Raw genomic sequence first — 17,392 nt, 5'->3', positions numbered from 1 at the left:
GGTACAGAAAACACAGCTTCCCTTATAACCAGGTGTGGGCTTAAGCTGCATGACCAAGCTGTTCTCAGACCCGTACAAGCACGGACACAGGAAACTCGTGATGTTAAGGTTAATGTCTGGTGACTCTCAGAGAACTCTTGGATTATGTAAGAATCAGAAAAAAAAAGTGTCACAGTGTCTGTGGTTTAAAATTGTATTTTCCGGCTTGGCTGGTGAATCCAGCTCGGCGTTCCTCCCGATACCTTCTAACCACCCCTGTTGGCACATCGGAGCTCTCCTCTCACATAATTGACATGTTGCGAAGTTTTGCTTAAACCACACTGAAATCGCATTTTAATAACCGGGGACCCGTCTTTCTCTCTTCTCCTCCCCACCCCCAGTAAACTGTTGAGAAGCTAGTTCTTGTCAGCCTAAAAACTTGAATATACATTTGAAATACATCACCAGTGCTCCACTGTGGCAGCTGGCTGAAAATCCCCGAGGAAGATTATATTTTTAGTTGATCCACTTGTCACTGCGCTGTGTTCTTAATATTGTGAGTCATCCTTTTTCTTCAGTTTGTGAGAAAGCCCTCAATATCTCGTCATACCGAAAAATACACACGGAGCCTCTCAGTTAGTGGCAGAGTTCTTCAGTCTGCCTTCTAAGCTTCACATGTTGTTACCATTCAGTCACCGACTCATCATCAAACAGGTATTTGAGCTGACGTTAAGGAGTGTTTGATAACAAAAAACTGAATGAAGAAGAAGGTGGTCTCAGAGGTACAAGTAGTGGGTACAAGAAGTACAAGTCGACCATTGATAGAGGTTTGGGAGGTGGACCTCGGCAGAATGTCTCCGGCCAAAAGCACAGCAGTGCCTAGATTTCTCAGATCATCAGACTCCCAAGAGCATGTCCCCGTGTTCCCACAGTGGCTCTATGTGGGACCAGGTGGAATCCAGTAATCCCCTGCATAGAGGTCAGAGTATTTAACCAATCTGAAATTCTCATATGCAAGGTTGCTTCTATATATTATCGCTGTTAGAAGCACTCTGAAGCTGGCCTGCATGTACTTGTTTTTGGATCTCTTATTTTCTTAAGATCAGTTCTTGGAAGAGTAGCACCTGGGTCAAAGCACATGAGTCCCTTTGAATACCACTGGTCTGTGACATCAGGTTACCCTCCAGAACAGTCACACGTAATTCTCATCTCTTGGTCAGACTCTAGGCAATGCTGTTAAGACCCGAAGTATTATTTGTAAAGCTTACATCTATTTAATTGCAGTCAAAATGTTTTTAAAGGTACAATATTTCTGTTAGTGAGGGAAGTTCTTTTTTCATTTGCTTTGTCCTGTTACCTGAGCCCATCACAGCCACGGAAAGGAGAAAGCACTTCTTGGTGGGGTCAGGAGAAACCTTCGGTTTCTGCCTTCATCAGTGTGGAAGCGTGGTGTTGCTCTGAGTAGCTGAGCAGTGGGCGGGGGGACTGAGCACTGGACTGGCAGTCAGGGAGGCCCAGCTGTCGCCTGACCCATCATTTCCTGGGTCAGTCTTTGTCTTGATTGGTGGTTCCCTAGGCTCCTCCTGGGGTCTTTCCAGTAGCAGAACCACTGCTCCAGCCGGTAACTCTCCTAATCTTTCTGGAACTTTTCTAACTCTGCTCTGACACAGGAATCAGGACCTGTGTGGCGCTCCTGTCCCCCATATGGGGGATGACTTCACATTAATCTTAGACAAGAGCTTGCTATGACTTTTAAAGACCTCGGCACCAAAGGAGATTTCAGTCCTGGGCTCCACAGGCCGGTCTGACGCTCAGGTGTCTCAGACCAAGCTGACGTTCCTTTCACCTCATCCCGTGGGCGGGTTTTCCAAGCTCAGTGGAGTTCTGCATCAGGTCCACTTCTGATTCCTTTAAAGCTCGTCCTCCCCTGTCCTGTTGGAAGCGTGGGCTTGCTATTCAGTACCCACTGGGCCAGCAGCCAGGGGCTTCCTGTCTTGCCTTTCACATGGCATAGTTTTTGATGCAGTCACATTGGCCTTCTGTTTGGTTTTAAAGGGCTGCAGTCCATGGGGTCGCAGAGTCAGACACGATTGAGCAACTGAACTCAACTGCCTTTATGATTTTTTTTAGGCAGGTGTTAAATCTACTTCTAAGTGCTATTTTGGGGGTATTTCTTTTGGTATGATGTATAAATGTTATTTTATCCAAGTTCTGTGGCCACCAAGATGGTGCCTGCCTATTGTAGAATATTAGGGGAAAAGAAGGATGAGCGTAAATATGAACATGAAAATTGTACATTTTCCTGGCTCTCCATTAGTTTGTCTTTATTTCTTGACATATTTTTATTGGGGAGATTTTCAAATACATAGAAAAAGAGAAGAGGTAAAATGGACCTTCCCAAGTCTTTCACCCATCTTCCGTAAATATCAGCATATGATTAGTTTTGTTCAGTCGATAGCCCCTTCTTCCTAGATTATTTTAATGCAAATCTAAGATGACATAATATCCATGAACACACTGTGACTACCCCTCTATTATCACCACTGTCCATATTTTAGAATATTACCTTCTGGTTTTTATACTTCCAATAGAATTATAGGCATTCCGTATGAAAAACATTAAATATGCATGTGTATAAATATATATTTTAAATATTTTTGAAAAAATGTCTCATTCCCCAAGGTTTTCCATGGTCATTTAGTGGAGATAGTAAATTAGCAAAATAGTACCTTAGGTTAGAGAAAGTATAGTGAATAATATGTCAAGGAATGAAACAGATTTTTAAAAACTTTCCACCTAATCTTTTAACAAATGGCTAAAATTCACATGGTGAGAAATAAATTCAACTTGACATGGTAAAATTCTAATAATAGGCTGAAATAATGTCACAGACTAAAACCACATAGTTTTGTGTAACCTAGCAATTGTCTAAAAAAAAAAAATGCACCCTTATTTTCTCTGGACAGACTCTATCTAGCTTGAGTCCCAGTTTCCATCCATGAGGGCCGTGTAGGGAAGAGGTGGACAGGCTGGGGAGCTGTGACCCACAGCTGCCACTGAGGTGGGAGGAGGGAGAAGCCAGAGGCCACTTAAGTCATGGTGAGAATGTAGAGCAGTCTTCTCAGAGCCCAGGGAGCTGGCTTTATTTTTAATTCATGTTTAATGTACACAGTTCACACTGCTTTGAAGTATACAGTTCAGTGGTTTTCAGTATGTTCCCATTCAAAAAGAAACCTCATCCCCGAACCGTTTAATGTCATTCCCCTTCCTTTCTCCTGCCTAGCCCCCTCCAGCTTTTGGCAGCCACTCATCTTTCTGTCTTTCCCACTTTGCCTGACTTGCAGATTTCATATGGAGGAATCACACAGTATGTTGCTTTCCGTGCCTGGCTTCTTTCAGTTAGTGTTGATCAGTCTTTCGTCTTCACGGCTGAGTAATACTCCACTGTATGGGTAGACCACACTTTGTTTATCCATTCAGCAGTGGATGGTCGTTCGGGTTATGTCCACTTCTGGCTTCTATCAGTGACTTTGCTGTGAACCTTATTCTTCTTCATTCTGCGCCCCCTGGGAAGATTCTGTGATACTCAGAAGCTGAAGGTGTCAGAAGGTAGGCTGGCAGGGACAGTGAGACCTCTCTTTGGGGAACAGCATTCCTCCCAAGCTCAACACCAAGACCCTTTCTGAGCCCCTCTTGAATGCGTGTCCCCTGGTACATGCCCAGTGGTCTGGTAATTGCTCAAGATGCAGGTCTCCTGGGGAGAAGTTTTCCAGAGCACACCTCTCATGGCCAACGAGAGGCTGAGTGACCCTTGTCTGGTTTAAGAAGAGGGCGTTAGCACAGAGTGACAGGCCGAATCCAACTTGGGCTCAATTATTTCGTAAAGCTCTTTGTTGATTTGACCTCCTGAGACCCAGGGAATAATTCTAACCAATCAGTGCTGGCTCCCTTTTGGCACCAGAGTCCACTTGCTTTACAGCCGATGACAGAGGGGGCCACATGGCTACCCCGTCTGAATTAATCCTCGACTCTGGGGCCGCTGGTGCTGTTCCCTGGCAAGGTTGTATTTCTTCATTAGCTTTTCCCAGGGCCCAGGGAGTCCCAGAGGATGTCAGAGTACATTAATTTTTATCATAACATGGAATCTTTCAGGTCTGAATGGCAGCACACGGCTGTCAGGGGCTTTCTGAACTCTGTTACAGCTCCATATATCTCTAGGCAAAACAGAGCAAAGAGCCCTCATTGGCACGGAGATGTACAAAATGCATGAGGCGTTTTTATTGTTTGAGTGACTTGACCACGTGCTTCAGCACACTCCCCACGTAATTTTTTCTTTTTTCCTTTTGTCCATGTAAGCCCACCTCTGCCACCCCACATCACTTCCTCCCTTCACTGTAACTGCAGAAGGTATTTTTAAAATAAGCTCTCTGCATAATGGTAATGAAATCGTCACCTGGAACCTGGAGCTCTTCTATAAATATATAAGAGTTGAATACTCCCATGATTTTTTTTTTTCCTCAGCAGAATGTATGCCTCCACAGAATGTATGCCTCCACAGTATTGCAGAAGTCTGTAACTAATGACTTTGTAGTGCTCAATATGGCATTCGTGTCCATAAAATATAATTTTAATTTGAAGGAATGCTAATGCATTTCCGGAAAGGCTAGTTATTTCTGTGTTGCCTTTATTTTCCCCACTTATCAGCTGAGTAGAATTCTTAGAGGGATGTATCTGACTTGGAGAGGAGGCCCAGGGATTAGTTTACTAGTGAAAGTGAAAGTTGCTCAGTCATGTTCAGCTCTTTGCAACCCCATGGACTGTACAGTCCATGGAATTCTCCAGGCCTGAATACTGGAGCGGGTAAGCTGTTCCCTTCTCCTGGGGATCTTCCCAACCCAGGGATCAAACCCAGGTCCTCCGTATTGCAGGCCGATTCTTTACCAGCTGAGCTACCAAAGAAGGGCTGTCACCAAATGCCAGGGCCCCCCTCTGCATGAGCAGACACTGGTGGTGTGGCGGTAAGGACCCTCCCACAGAGAAGTCACAGAGGAGATACTGTTCTCAGCTGTCAGTCAGTCAGTGCTCCGTAGGCATAACATGTGACTTACTGCCGGCTCTAATCCTTCCCTCAGTTTCCTGGATAATTCTGATTGCTTGGTAATGGGTGTTGTTTAATAACCCCCACTGCTGGGCAGCCTTGTTGCATAGGAGCTCTGTGAGCTACACAGCAGAGTTTACCAAAATTTGCATTTTACTGCTTATATGTAAGATTGTTGTTCAGTCTCTCAGTCGTGTTCGACTCTTTGTGACCCCGTGGGCTGCAGCACACCAGGCTTCCCTGTCCTTCACCATCTGCCGGAGCTTGCTCAGACTCGTGTCCATTGAGTTGGTGATGCCATATATAAGATGGATATAGGCAAATACCGTATTTATCTTCACACGTACCAGATTTTAAAAACCCAAACCAAAGAAGCAACTGACTTAGCTAATATTTTGGCAATTTACAAGGCTGAGAAATACAAATGAGTTGGTTTACAGTGTATTAAAAAAATAGTACATGCAAGTGTTCCATAAATTGGAGAAAAATTAGGAAAGTGGTACATAAATGATTGTGTTGTGGGTTATGCTGATAAAGAGACTCTTTGGGCTTAAAAAAAAAAAAGCAGTACTGACTATATGCATGCAGTGCTTTAAAAACCCAAGTGATGGTGAGCTTAATATGTGTGAGCAAAGGTGCGGAGAGCTTTCATGGTGATTCCTAATTTTTAAGGATTCTGTAATTCAGGAAACTTCTGGTATGTCAGGCACGGTACTGAGTATTGGAGTACAGGGGTGACCAGATACAGGCTCAGCCCTTCAGGAGTTTCTGGTCCATTGTGGTGACTTTCTCCATGTTGTGTGTGAGAAACTATGGGTCATAGAGGAAAACAACCTCAAAATAATGCCTTCCCCTTAAAGACTTAAATATAAAAAACATGACACCATAAACTCCTAGAAGAGAACATAGGTAAAACATTCTCTGATATAAATTGTAGCAGTGTTTTCTTAGGTCAGTCTCTCAGGGCAATAGAAATAAAAATAGAAATAAACAAATTGGAGTAAGTGCCATTGGTGGTATAATTATCCAACTGATGCGTTTTTTTTTTCCTAGAAAGCCCTTTCTGAAGAGACTATGGGGCTTCCCCTATGGCCCAAGTGTAAAGAATCTGCCTGCAATGCAGGAAACACAGAAGGTTCTATCCCTGGATTGGGAAGATCCCCGGGAGAAGGAAATGGAAACCCAATTAGTATTCTTGCCTAGGAAATCCCACAGACAGAGGAGTCTGGCGGTGTATAGTCCACGGGGTCGCAAAGAGTCAGACTCAGCTGAGCAGAGCAGTGCGTGTGTTCCTATTGTACATCTCTCCCCCCACTTTAGAATCAGTGAGGGAGAAAGTTTGCTTCTGGGATTGCGTGTGTGAAGATGGGAAAATATATTTAAGATAATGGAAAGGAGGCAGAAACTTAAGGAAACAACAAAAACAAGAGTGTTGCCATTTCCTGTTAAGTGTGTGTACTGATGTTCTGAAATTCACTATAAGAAGTTGTAAATGGTGCATGAAATGAGAATTTCCTGATGATCCCTGAGGAAACACCCTGCCCTCGGTTCTTTTCCTGCTGATTGGTTCAGATTATTTCCTCTTTTCCAACTTAAAAAAGTGTGGCTAGGTTATCTTGACAGCAGAATCCACTCTGGGCTAATTATTTTAATATTTGATGATGTCCTTCACTGTCCTGAAGTATGCAAGTCCTTTAACATTTAGCAGCGCAGCAGGTAGATGGTCACTGACTACCTGAGCTGATGTTGAGTTCATGTGTTCACATTTCTCTTATTTTACTTACTTTATTTCCTTCCATATTTATTCAGGATCTCATCTCCCAGAGATATTGAGTAAGGGCATGGGAAACAATATATAGGTATTTTCTAAATGTGGAGACAACTATACAGATATTTCATGTCTCTACATTATTGTTGGATTTTATGTTCCCAAAGTGTAGCCCAAGGTCCAGGTAATAGGCAGCTGAAAAAAAAGAAAATAGCCTGTTTCAGGTACCCTCTTTCTCATGGCTGGTGCTGGGCATTTTACATTTTTCTCTAATTCTCACAGCTCTCAAAAAAGGTAAGTATTATCATTTTTTAAAGGAATATTCATTTATTTGATTGTACCGGATCCTAGTTGTAGCCTGCGGGATATTTTGTTGTGGCATACAAACCTAGTTGCAGCATGTGGGATCTGGTTCTCTGACCAGAGATTGAACCCATGCCCTGAGCATTGGGAGTGGGATGTCCTAGCCACTGGACCACCAGGGAAGTCCCTATCATTTCCTTTTATTTCCTTGTGAGTTTGAGAAGCTGATGATATATACATTTTTTCTAGTGTATTCCAATAAATAAGCATTTTTTAAAAGTTTGCCTATGTTGCACTTGAAATCATCCCAAGTTTTACTAGGGGCATGAACGCCACAGTTCGAGCTTTTGAGATATTGGTGGATCACTTGGTGGAGGCTGAGGGGCCTTCCCTGGGTTGGGGTAGTTGTAGAGAGAACTACTATGGTCACTTTTATGCTGCAATCCTGGAGCTCAAAATAAACCAGCCCTTGTTTCTGAAGCAAGGATCCACCTTGAAATTCTATAGTAACTTCTTTTTTCCTCTTCCTTTTCTGGAAGAAAAGGACAACTGAACACCAGGTCAGACTGATCAACAGTTGCTTTTGGGATTTTGCATCCTCAGGCCCTCTTTCTCGAATTTCAGAGTATTTCCAAATAGTGTGAATTCCTGCAGCTCACTGGAGAGCTGCCCCAGATGGTGTGCCCTTCTGTTTCAAGGAGGAACTGAAAAGAATTTCCCTTTACATAACGTTCCATTTAGCTCATTCTTCTGCCGTGTCTGAACTGGAGTCCCCCAAAGGCACAGTTGTGTTAACATTCTACGGGGTGTTTATTTAACCTGTGAGAGTATGCTTCATTTTGGGGGTGCGCGTTACAATTCAGTTTACAAATCTTCACTGTAACTCAGCCCCATGATGGTTCCTCTCAGATTCTTTTTATTTTATTTTTATTTATTTATGATTTTTTTTTTGTAGAGGGCTTAACTTTTCTCTCTCAGGCAGTGACCTCTGATTCTCTGGGTCTTATCTCTTTCTGTTCCCTTCCAGGCTTCTCCAAATTTAATTTCTAACCTGATCCTGTTCTTGTTTTGACATCTTTGAGATCTTGGTTCCCCGACCAGAGATCAAACCCAGGCCACCTGTAGTGGAAGCTAGGGCCTTAACCACTGGACTGCTACTAGACTCTCAGGCTCTTTTTAAATGCCCTTCTCATTTCTCAGATTTGAAATTATGTTATCTAATTCTGAGGTTTCTTGAGACAAAATCAGTTTGGTCTTGTCTCCAAAGCGTAAGTAACTCTCTTTATTAATCAGCTAGAACAAACCCACTTTCCCGTGCTTTCTTCTGCAGTCTCTGATGTCATAATCTGTTGTAAAGTATGTCTGTCTCATGGCTTGTAGAAAAAATGGCATTGGAGAAATGGTATTGATTCAGATGTATGCATTCTGGTGTATACACAAGTCTTCCTTCTTACCACATGCAAGAGCCTGAAAACAAAGACCTCCTGATTGTTGACAGTTGTCTCCTGGAAGAGATAACAGTTGTCCACACCAATTGTGGCCTCTGGTGGAAAATGTTATGTAATGTAGGAATTGACAAGGCCCAGGCAGAACTGTAGGCCAGGCTTCCTGGGAGATGCTGCTCCTCAGAAGCTGATGTTCCATGTAGAATCAGCATGTGAGATGCCCTGGACTTGGGTTATTGCCAGTTACTCATGAGCCTTCCCAAGAGTCGGCACTGTTGAGCCTGGCAGTGGGTGTTTGTGGAGGATGCTGATGGGTTCTTGGCCCCTGGTGGGTCAGTATCCCTGGGAACTTGGTTCCTTGGAAGGGCCTTGAAGTCCAGGGAACTTGGGAAACAAGTGTACTTGACTTCAGTTAGATTCGCCAGTTTTCTGGTCATCGCCTCTCAGGTGCCGGTGCTCTGCAAATTGCCCCAGAGATCCAGAGACAACTGGGGCCCAAGTGATGCAGTTAGTGTACACATGTCACTCAGCCCAGGGATGTGGGCAGAGCCACGGGAAACACATAGCACACTGTGGTTTTCCTCCATTGTAACATTATGGTGTATTTTAGGTATGGTAAAATTCACGCTTTTAGTTGTGTGGTTCAGTGAATTGTGGCACACACACACACACAGTCATGGAGTCACACAGTCAAGATATGGAGCAGTTCCTTTACCTGCTCAATTTTCCCTGTGCCCCTGTGAAGTAATTCTCAACCCTTATACCCAGCCCCTGGCAACCATTGATTTTTTTTCTTTTTTCTGTCCCTAGAGTTTTGCATTTTCTAGAATGTTATTGAAATGGAAGCATTCCATTCCATATTTAGCTTTTTGAGTCTGGGTTCTCTCACGTAACATGATGCATGTATTAGTTATCTGTTGCTCTTAAATTACCCCCAAAACTTAGTGACTCCAAACAGCAAATGTTTATTACCACCCTCTATTAGCTTTCTCTTGCTATTGTAATAAATTACCACAAACATATTGGCTGAACAGAAAGCATATCCGGTTGCAGGAATGTAGATTCCCACCAGCTTTATACAACATAGTGAAAATAGAATAATACTATAAAAATCTGCTAATTCTAAAGGTAGAAAATATCTCCTTTAAATTTTTGCTACTGGTAGAGTTTAACACATTATATCTCATACTGGTTATCGGTAATCTATGCATTTTTAAAATGTCTTCATCAGTTTCTCTGATTGACTCTTAGGATGTGTTTCATTTGGTCCCAGTATTCATGATGGATCAAGTAAGAGAGAAGTCAAAGGTATTAGGCCTTCCCTGGTGGCTCAACAGTAAAGAATCCACCTCAATGCAGGATATGTGGTTCGAACCCTGGCTTGGAGGAGGAAATGGCAACCCCCTCCAGTATTCTTGCCTGAAAAATTCCACAGACAGAGGAACCTGGTAGGCTACAGTCCATGGGGTCACAAAACAGTCGGACATGACTTAGTGACTAAACAAAAACAAAGCAAAAATCCAAAGGTGTTGGCAAGACTTGGTGTGGGCTCTTGCAGTGACTAGAGTTAAAGGCAACAGAAGCAGAAACGGAATAACAGAGGTTGTCTGAGCTCGAGTTCCCTGGAGATCAGACTTGGGACAGGGGTGCTTCTCACCTGATTTACTGGGGGAATGCTCTGAGAAGGAGAAGGAGGGAAACAGGTTGTATATAGGTGGAGACTGACCCCAAAGGGAGCTCTGGAGAACGGATCCCAGAGTTGGTCCTCTTTGTTAGGAGAGCATCTGGGTGTGGGACATGACTTTCCAGGTGTAATGTCACCCATCACTCAGGGACAATTTTCTGGACAAGTCAGTGCTCTCGGCTGCTGGAAATGGGTACGCCGGGGCCCATAAATGAGATCTAGACAGACTTATCACACTTCCGCTCCATTGGAAAGGAAGGGCATTGGACAAATACTAATAGTAGCTGAAGGTTCTAGAGTTACTGGCTTCTCCCCATGGGAGAAGATGGGGTAGCACATGTTACCAACGTTTTCATCTTCAGATGACTGCCTGGAGAGTATCACCCACTGTGGAAATACGGACGTCAGGAAAGCGGGGAGGACGTGGGGAGAGGAGATGCAGAGTTGAGGTTTAGGGTGAGTGAAAATGAGGTTCCAGAGCTTGGGAGGGATGTCGGCCTGGTGCTGTAGGCGTGAAGTTTGCCTTCGTAGAGGTATTGTTTGGAGTCTCAGCCTGGATGAAATTGCTGTAAGGATGAGATTTTAGACTGAATCAAAGGAGGTTGAGATGGAACTCTGGTTGAAGAGGAGGGTCTGGAGGACGCAGAAGGTGAGGCAGTGGTGGCATTAGGAGGAGGTCCAAGAATAGACTGTGTCTTAGCATCTGAGATAGCGAAGAGGACCAGGAACCAGGGAGGAGCCGGGTCCCTTCGACAGAGAAGTCCAGTTTTAACAGAGGGGAGGTCATTGGATGCAGAGACTGAGAAGCCATCGCTCCCCAGGCCTCTTTGAGAGATTCTGGGCCGTGATGGGGCAGAAATTGATCACCTTGGTGATGAGAAGAGCGATTCAGACGAGGGAGGAGATTCTGAATGGAGCTGGATATTTCAAAAGCACGATCTATAAGTGGAAGAGAGGGGCTTCGTGCAACTTGAAAAAGCCCCAATTTCAAGTAGACATTTCTTTCTCTTTCCAGCCTTCTCTCTTCCATCTGACTTCCTTTCGTTCACTTTCTTAACCATTTTCTTTCCTGATTTTTCTTCTAATTGTTGGTCTGAGCAATCTATTTAGCCTGATAGGCAGCAAGAATGAGTCAATAGAGAGAGAGATTGAAGAGGCCAGAAAGACAGGAGATTATCAGTGAATGGCATGCTTGAGGGCTGCACACCTGCAATTAAATAATGTTTAATGTCATTTATATCTAAATTTTTAAGAAGGAGGAAAGCAGGAAGAAAAGGTGGAGATCAGCTGTCTATAGCCTTTGGGCTCTGACTCCTTTCTGTTTATTGTCAGCATCCACTGCTCCTTCCAGTAGGAAGTCTCACTTAAGGCTACTCTGGCTAGAAGCCTTGGTCCATGGTCATTCCCATTGAAGACAAGCAGCCATACCCACTGGTAAATCTCTGAAACTCCACCCTCTTTACCATGGAGCAGTAGTTCTCTGGTCCAAGGCATGTATTGTCCCTGGAGAATGGGATTGTCACTTTCTAAACAGCGTGCTCAGAGAACGCCCAGAGAAATGTAGGCGCTTTCCCCATGGGTGTATCCTAACTGCATAGAACAAGCAGCACCCCCAGTATTGGAAATTCCAGTTCTATACTCACAGAGAACAACCCTTCAGGTTCTCACCCACCCTTTACAGACTAGAATCCATCAAAGAGGGAGAAGAAAAAAATCAGTCCTTGAAAATGCTGACTAATGGCATCAACTTTGGAATTGGAATGATACTATTTTTGTTTTCATTCTGTCTTTATAGTTTGAACTTTCCTTTTGATAGTCTGTAAATATTCATCATCTCAGAGCCTTTTGAATTGCAGTGGCTTTTAGTCAAAACTGAGCAAAATGTGCCATTTGAATAATAAAAACCTCATTAAAGTGAGGTGAAAGGAATTCTTTTCCTTTTGTACAAGCCAATTAAGTGTCTTTACAATTAAAACAAAAGTCTAGCACTTTATAGTTTCATATTCCATAAGCCTGTTTTTAATTAATAGAGGGGACAAGCTTTAGGTATGCAGTATGTATTTTGCCTCTGGTGTCGTGCAATTAACATTAATGAAGCGTATTTTAAATTTGGTGAAAGAGGAAAGGGTTTCCCAGGTCCTCCGTGGGCTTGTGTGTCCAGACTGAGGTCTTAGGTAGCAGCTTTCTCTGAAGCTGTGTGCATTCCCTTGAGCCAGTGTGCAGGCACGGATAGAGGTAACTGCAGGAGGTGTTGTTACTGAGAAATGTGCCGCCAGCACTCCAAATGCCCAGCCTGTCTTAAAGGTAAGCAAACTCTGAGAAAAAACAATCAACTGTGAAGAGTTTTATTTTTTCTTGTGGCTAAAAAGGAAGGGTCTAGAGACAACGGCAGTGATGACCACCGAACCTGGCAGCTGCCTTGCAAGATCCTGGGTGTTTGCCTGTCATATCTTTGGGTGGGGGGTGCGCTGCTGCTCTCATTCAGCACATAAGTATAATGAGCTGACTGAGCTGGAATTTCTCTCAGCACCTCCCTGTAGCCATTCTAGGGAGCTTATCTAATAAAGAAAGTATTGTGTAGTGTTCTTGAAGTCAGATGATTTTTTTTTTAATTTTATCTTGTTATATTGCATTCTTACTCATTTATGTGCGTCTTTATTTATTTTACCCAGTTCTGATACTTTGTCTGACCATAGGAAATCTGCTTCTAATTGCTTGTTTTCCTGACCATAAATGGAGATAATAAGACATGTCACCTAGGGTTCTTATGTACAGAAAGCTCTTAGTAAGTGCTTAACCCATATTTAACATTCAAAAAAGAAAAAAAAATAGCAGCTCTGAAAAAGTAGACCAAATATTTGAGATGCAAACTGAAAGGAGTGCATATCTAAGTCATATATTCACTTCTCCCTTCACCCTTTCTCCCAAGATTTTTTTCTAGTGTACATGGCCTTATTTAAAAGCATGGGTTATCCTGGCTACAGATGAGTAAGTTCTACTTTGAGTTGCAATGGACTGTGATGAATGTTGTAGGTAGACCAGATGCCTCAAAGCATTTTTGCCCACTTCTTCAAAGAGCAATTGGGTTTCCCTGGTGGCTCAGGTCATAAAGAATCTGCCTGAAATGCAGGAGACCTGGGTTCGATCCCTGGGTTGGGAAGATGCCCTGGAGAAGGGAATGGCTACTCACTCCAGTATTCTGGCCTGGAGAATTCCGTGGTCTATATAGTCCATGGGGTCACAAAGAGTTGGACATGACTGAGTGACTTTCACTTAAGAGCAATTGGGCTGTTGAGGGGCTGTGAATGGACAACTATAGTGGGCATCATATGGGAAAAACAGATGATTTCCTATCAAACACCCATGCTCTGAACCACATCACCACATTTTATATAGGTGGTGAGTTGGAAATAGATCAGACAACAGAGAAAAATAAACAATTTCCCTATGAGACTTCCATAGCTCAGTGATAATAAGGTTTGCATGAATACCTTTTTTAAGAAAAGAAGATCTAAATGATTATAAATACACCTATACTCATGGAGAAGGCAATGGCACCCCACTCCAGTACTCTTGCCTGGAAAATCCCATGGATGGAGGGGCCTGGTGGGCTGCAGTCCATGGGGTCGTGAAGAGTCGGACACGACTGAGCGACTTCACTTGCACACATTGAAGAAGGAAATGGCAACCCACTCCAGTGTTCTTGCCTGGAGAATCCCAGGGACGGCGGAGCCTGGTGGGCTGCCGTCTATGGTGTCTCACAGGGTCGGACACGACTGAAGCGACTCAGCAGCAGCAGCAGCATACTCATGGAATAGAAGACAATATTGTTAAGATGCCCATAATCCCCAGATTAACCTACTAAAATAATGCAAACTCTGTCAAAATTGCAACTGAAATTTTTGTAGAAATTGAAAAGCCAATCCTAAAACTTTTTACATGCCTGTAAAGGACCCTGAATAGCCAATGCAAGCTTCAAAAAGAACAAAGTTGGAGGCCTCCTGTTTCCCACTCTCAGAATTTACTGCAGAGCTTCAGTAATGAAGACTGTGTGGTCCTAGTGTAAGCATAGACATAGAGATAATAGGGTAGAGTCAAGAGTCTGTAAATAAACCCTTACAGGTGGTCAGCTGGTTATCAGCAAGAATGCCAAGACAGTTTAGTGGGGGAAAGAATAGTCTTTCAACAAATGATCTTAGAACAATTGAATGTTCACATGCCACAGAATGAAGTTAGATTGCTTGTGTTCACTATATATACAAATTAGCTCAAATGGATCATAGACCTAAATGTAAGAGCTAAAACTGTATAAACCACTTAGAAGAAAGATAGGAGTATATTTTTGTGATGTTGGGTTAGGCAGTGGTAGATATAAGCCCCAAAGCACAAGTGACCCCCCCAACAAATACATTTATATATGTATATAAATTGTGTTTCATCACAATTTAAAACGTTTGTGTTGTCAGTGACACCATCAGGAAAGTGAAAAGACAGTGTAGAGAATGAGAGAGAAATTTTGCGAATTGTCTGATAACAGACTCCTATCCAAAATATATAAAGAATTTTATAAATCAATAAGATAATTACCTTCATTAAAAATTGGCTCAGCACCTAAATAGACAATAGATGTTTCTCCAAAAATACAAATTGCCAATAAATACATAAAAACATGCTCAGCAACATTAGCCTTTAGAGAAATGCAAATAAAAATACACTGAGGCACCACTTTATACTCACTAAGGTGGCTTAAAAAAAAGATAATGACAAATATTGGCAAGAATGTGGAGAAATTTGGATCATAATGTATTGCAGGTAGAAATGTAAAACAGTGCAGCCACTCTTTGGGAAACAGTCCCATAATCCCTCAAAAAGTTAAGCATAGAATTAACCGTATGACCCAGCAGTTCCATGTCTACGTATATACTCAAGACAAACAAAAAACATATATTTCCACAATAACTTGTAAATGGCTGTTCATAGCAGTAATATTCACGGTAGCAAAAAATGGAAAAAACTGGAATATCCATCAACTGGCAGATAGTTAAATGAAAGCATGATATATCCATACAGTGTAGGTTTTGGCCATAGAAAAAAATGAAGAACTGATAACCTGCTGAAACATGGATGAACCTTGGAAACATTATGTGTAATGAAAAAAATCAGCCACAGAAGACCACATACTGCATGATTCCATTTATATGAAATACCCAGAATAGGCAGATCTATCAGATAGCAAGCAGATTAATGGTGTCTTGGGGATGGGAGTGGTTAGTGACTATTAATGGATATGGGGTTGCTTTTTGGGGATATGAAAACATTGTAAAATTAACATGTGATGATGCTTGCACAAATTGTGAATATATTAAAAACCATTGAATTGCACACTTTCAGAAGGGTAAATTGTATGCCTTGTGAATTGCATCTCAGTAATTTTTTAAAGAAATCCATGCATATAAAGAAAATTTGGACAATAACAAAAGCCATTTAAAAAAAAAAGAGGAAAAAAAAAGAGGTAAGCAATCTAATGATATCCTACACATGCAGAGCTAACATTTTTCTGTACTTCCTGTTTTGCTGCCTGAATGTATAAAAATCTTTTTTTGGTGGGGGAGGGAGGGATATGCATCAGGCATATAACATTTAATTTCCTGCTTTTTCAATTGACTTGAGAAGTTTGGGAATCTCTGACTTAATCATTGCTGATTTATCTAATCTCTGCTGTTGAATTTTAAGTTGTTTCTAGTTCATATACAATTTAATAATTCTACCTCATATATATATATATATAATTATTACTCACCCTTGAGGATGAATCTTAGAAACTGTACTAGTTTGCTAGGGCTGCTGTAACAAATTACTGCACACTTGGTGGCTTACGGAAAAGCAGGAATTTAATTTATCCCAGTTCTGGAGGCCTACCTAAAGTCTGAAACCGAGGTGTCTGCAGGGTTGGCTCCTCCTGGACGCTCTGAGGGAGAGTCCAGTCCACGCCTTTCACTAGCTTCTGGTGCCAGTGGGCACTTGTCCATCCCCCTTGCTTTGTAGATGCATCTCTCTGGTCTCTGCCTCTGTCTTCAGAGAGTCTTCTCTGTGTGCCTTCTGTCCTTCTTTTCTTTTGTAAAAACACTTGTCAGTAGGATTTAGTTTTCCCTTATTCTGAGTGATCTCATCTCAAAATCCTGAACTTAATTAACATTTGTAAAGATCGTTTTCTCCAGTAAGGTTCCATTCACAGGTTCCTAGTGAACCTATCTTTTGGGTCCACCATTTAATCCACTACAGAAGCAGTGGCATATGGAGTGGGTAGGAGGTGGCTGTAGGAACCGTCTGCTTATATGTGGGCAGAATGGGGGACAGAGTGAAGTGGGTCAGAAACAGAAAAGCAAATATTGTTTATTAACGCATCTATATGGAATCTAGAAAGATGGTACTGATGAATCTATCTGCAGGGCAGGGATAGAAACTCAGACATAGAGAACAGACTACGGACACAGCAGAGAAGGAGAAGGTGGAACAAATTGAGAGAGTAGCGTTGAAACATGTTCGTTCCCATGTGTAAAATAGATAGTTAATGGGAAGGTGCTGTGTAATGCCCAGAGCTCAGCCTAGTGCTCTGTGACAACCCAGAGGAGTGGGATGAGGTGGGAGGGAGGGGACATGCGTACACCTATGGCTGATTCACGTTGACATATGGCAGGAACCAGTACACTATTGTCATTATCCTCCAACCAAAAATAAATAAAAAAGAAAAATAACAGTAATAAAATTGCTAAACGTTACTTTGCTTTATATTGTCATCATTCAATGGAAATTCTAAACATTATCAGTGGTAAAGTATTTTCCTTTCGAGGTATGAGTTACTATCCTTTGAACACCCCCACCCCCGCCACTCTAGTGTACCCCATTGCCTGGAACAGGATTACTGGGTGAAATAATGTAGATATTTCTAGTTCTCATGAGATAATGAAAATATTAGCACATGCTTTAAGTATTCTCAACTTAATACCCATGGCATGGGAATATATAGTCTTACCAGTTTTGTACAAGATAATTTAAATATAAATAAGTCTGCTCATTTAGTAGGTAGAGGAAGCACAGATTCAAGTAGATGGTAG

General features: G+C 42.3%; 1 protein-coding gene across 22 annotated transcripts in view; it reads left to right on the top strand.

The window, feature by feature from the left end:
- The window catches only part of WWOX (WW domain containing oxidoreductase), a 918,690-nt gene that overhangs the window by 247,080 nt on the left and 654,218 nt on the right, over positions 1-17,392 (top strand). The window lies entirely within an intron of this gene.

This window comes from Giraffa tippelskirchi, chromosome 7 (genome assembly GCF_054371585.1).
Source record: "Giraffa tippelskirchi isolate mGirTip1 chromosome 7, T2T-mGirTip1v1.2.pri, whole genome shotgun sequence".
Classification (NCBI taxonomy): domain Eukaryota; kingdom Metazoa; phylum Chordata; class Mammalia; order Artiodactyla; family Giraffidae; genus Giraffa; species Giraffa tippelskirchi.
Note: the sequence above shows the minus strand (reverse complement) of the source record. Positions and strands in the feature narration are given on the sequence as shown.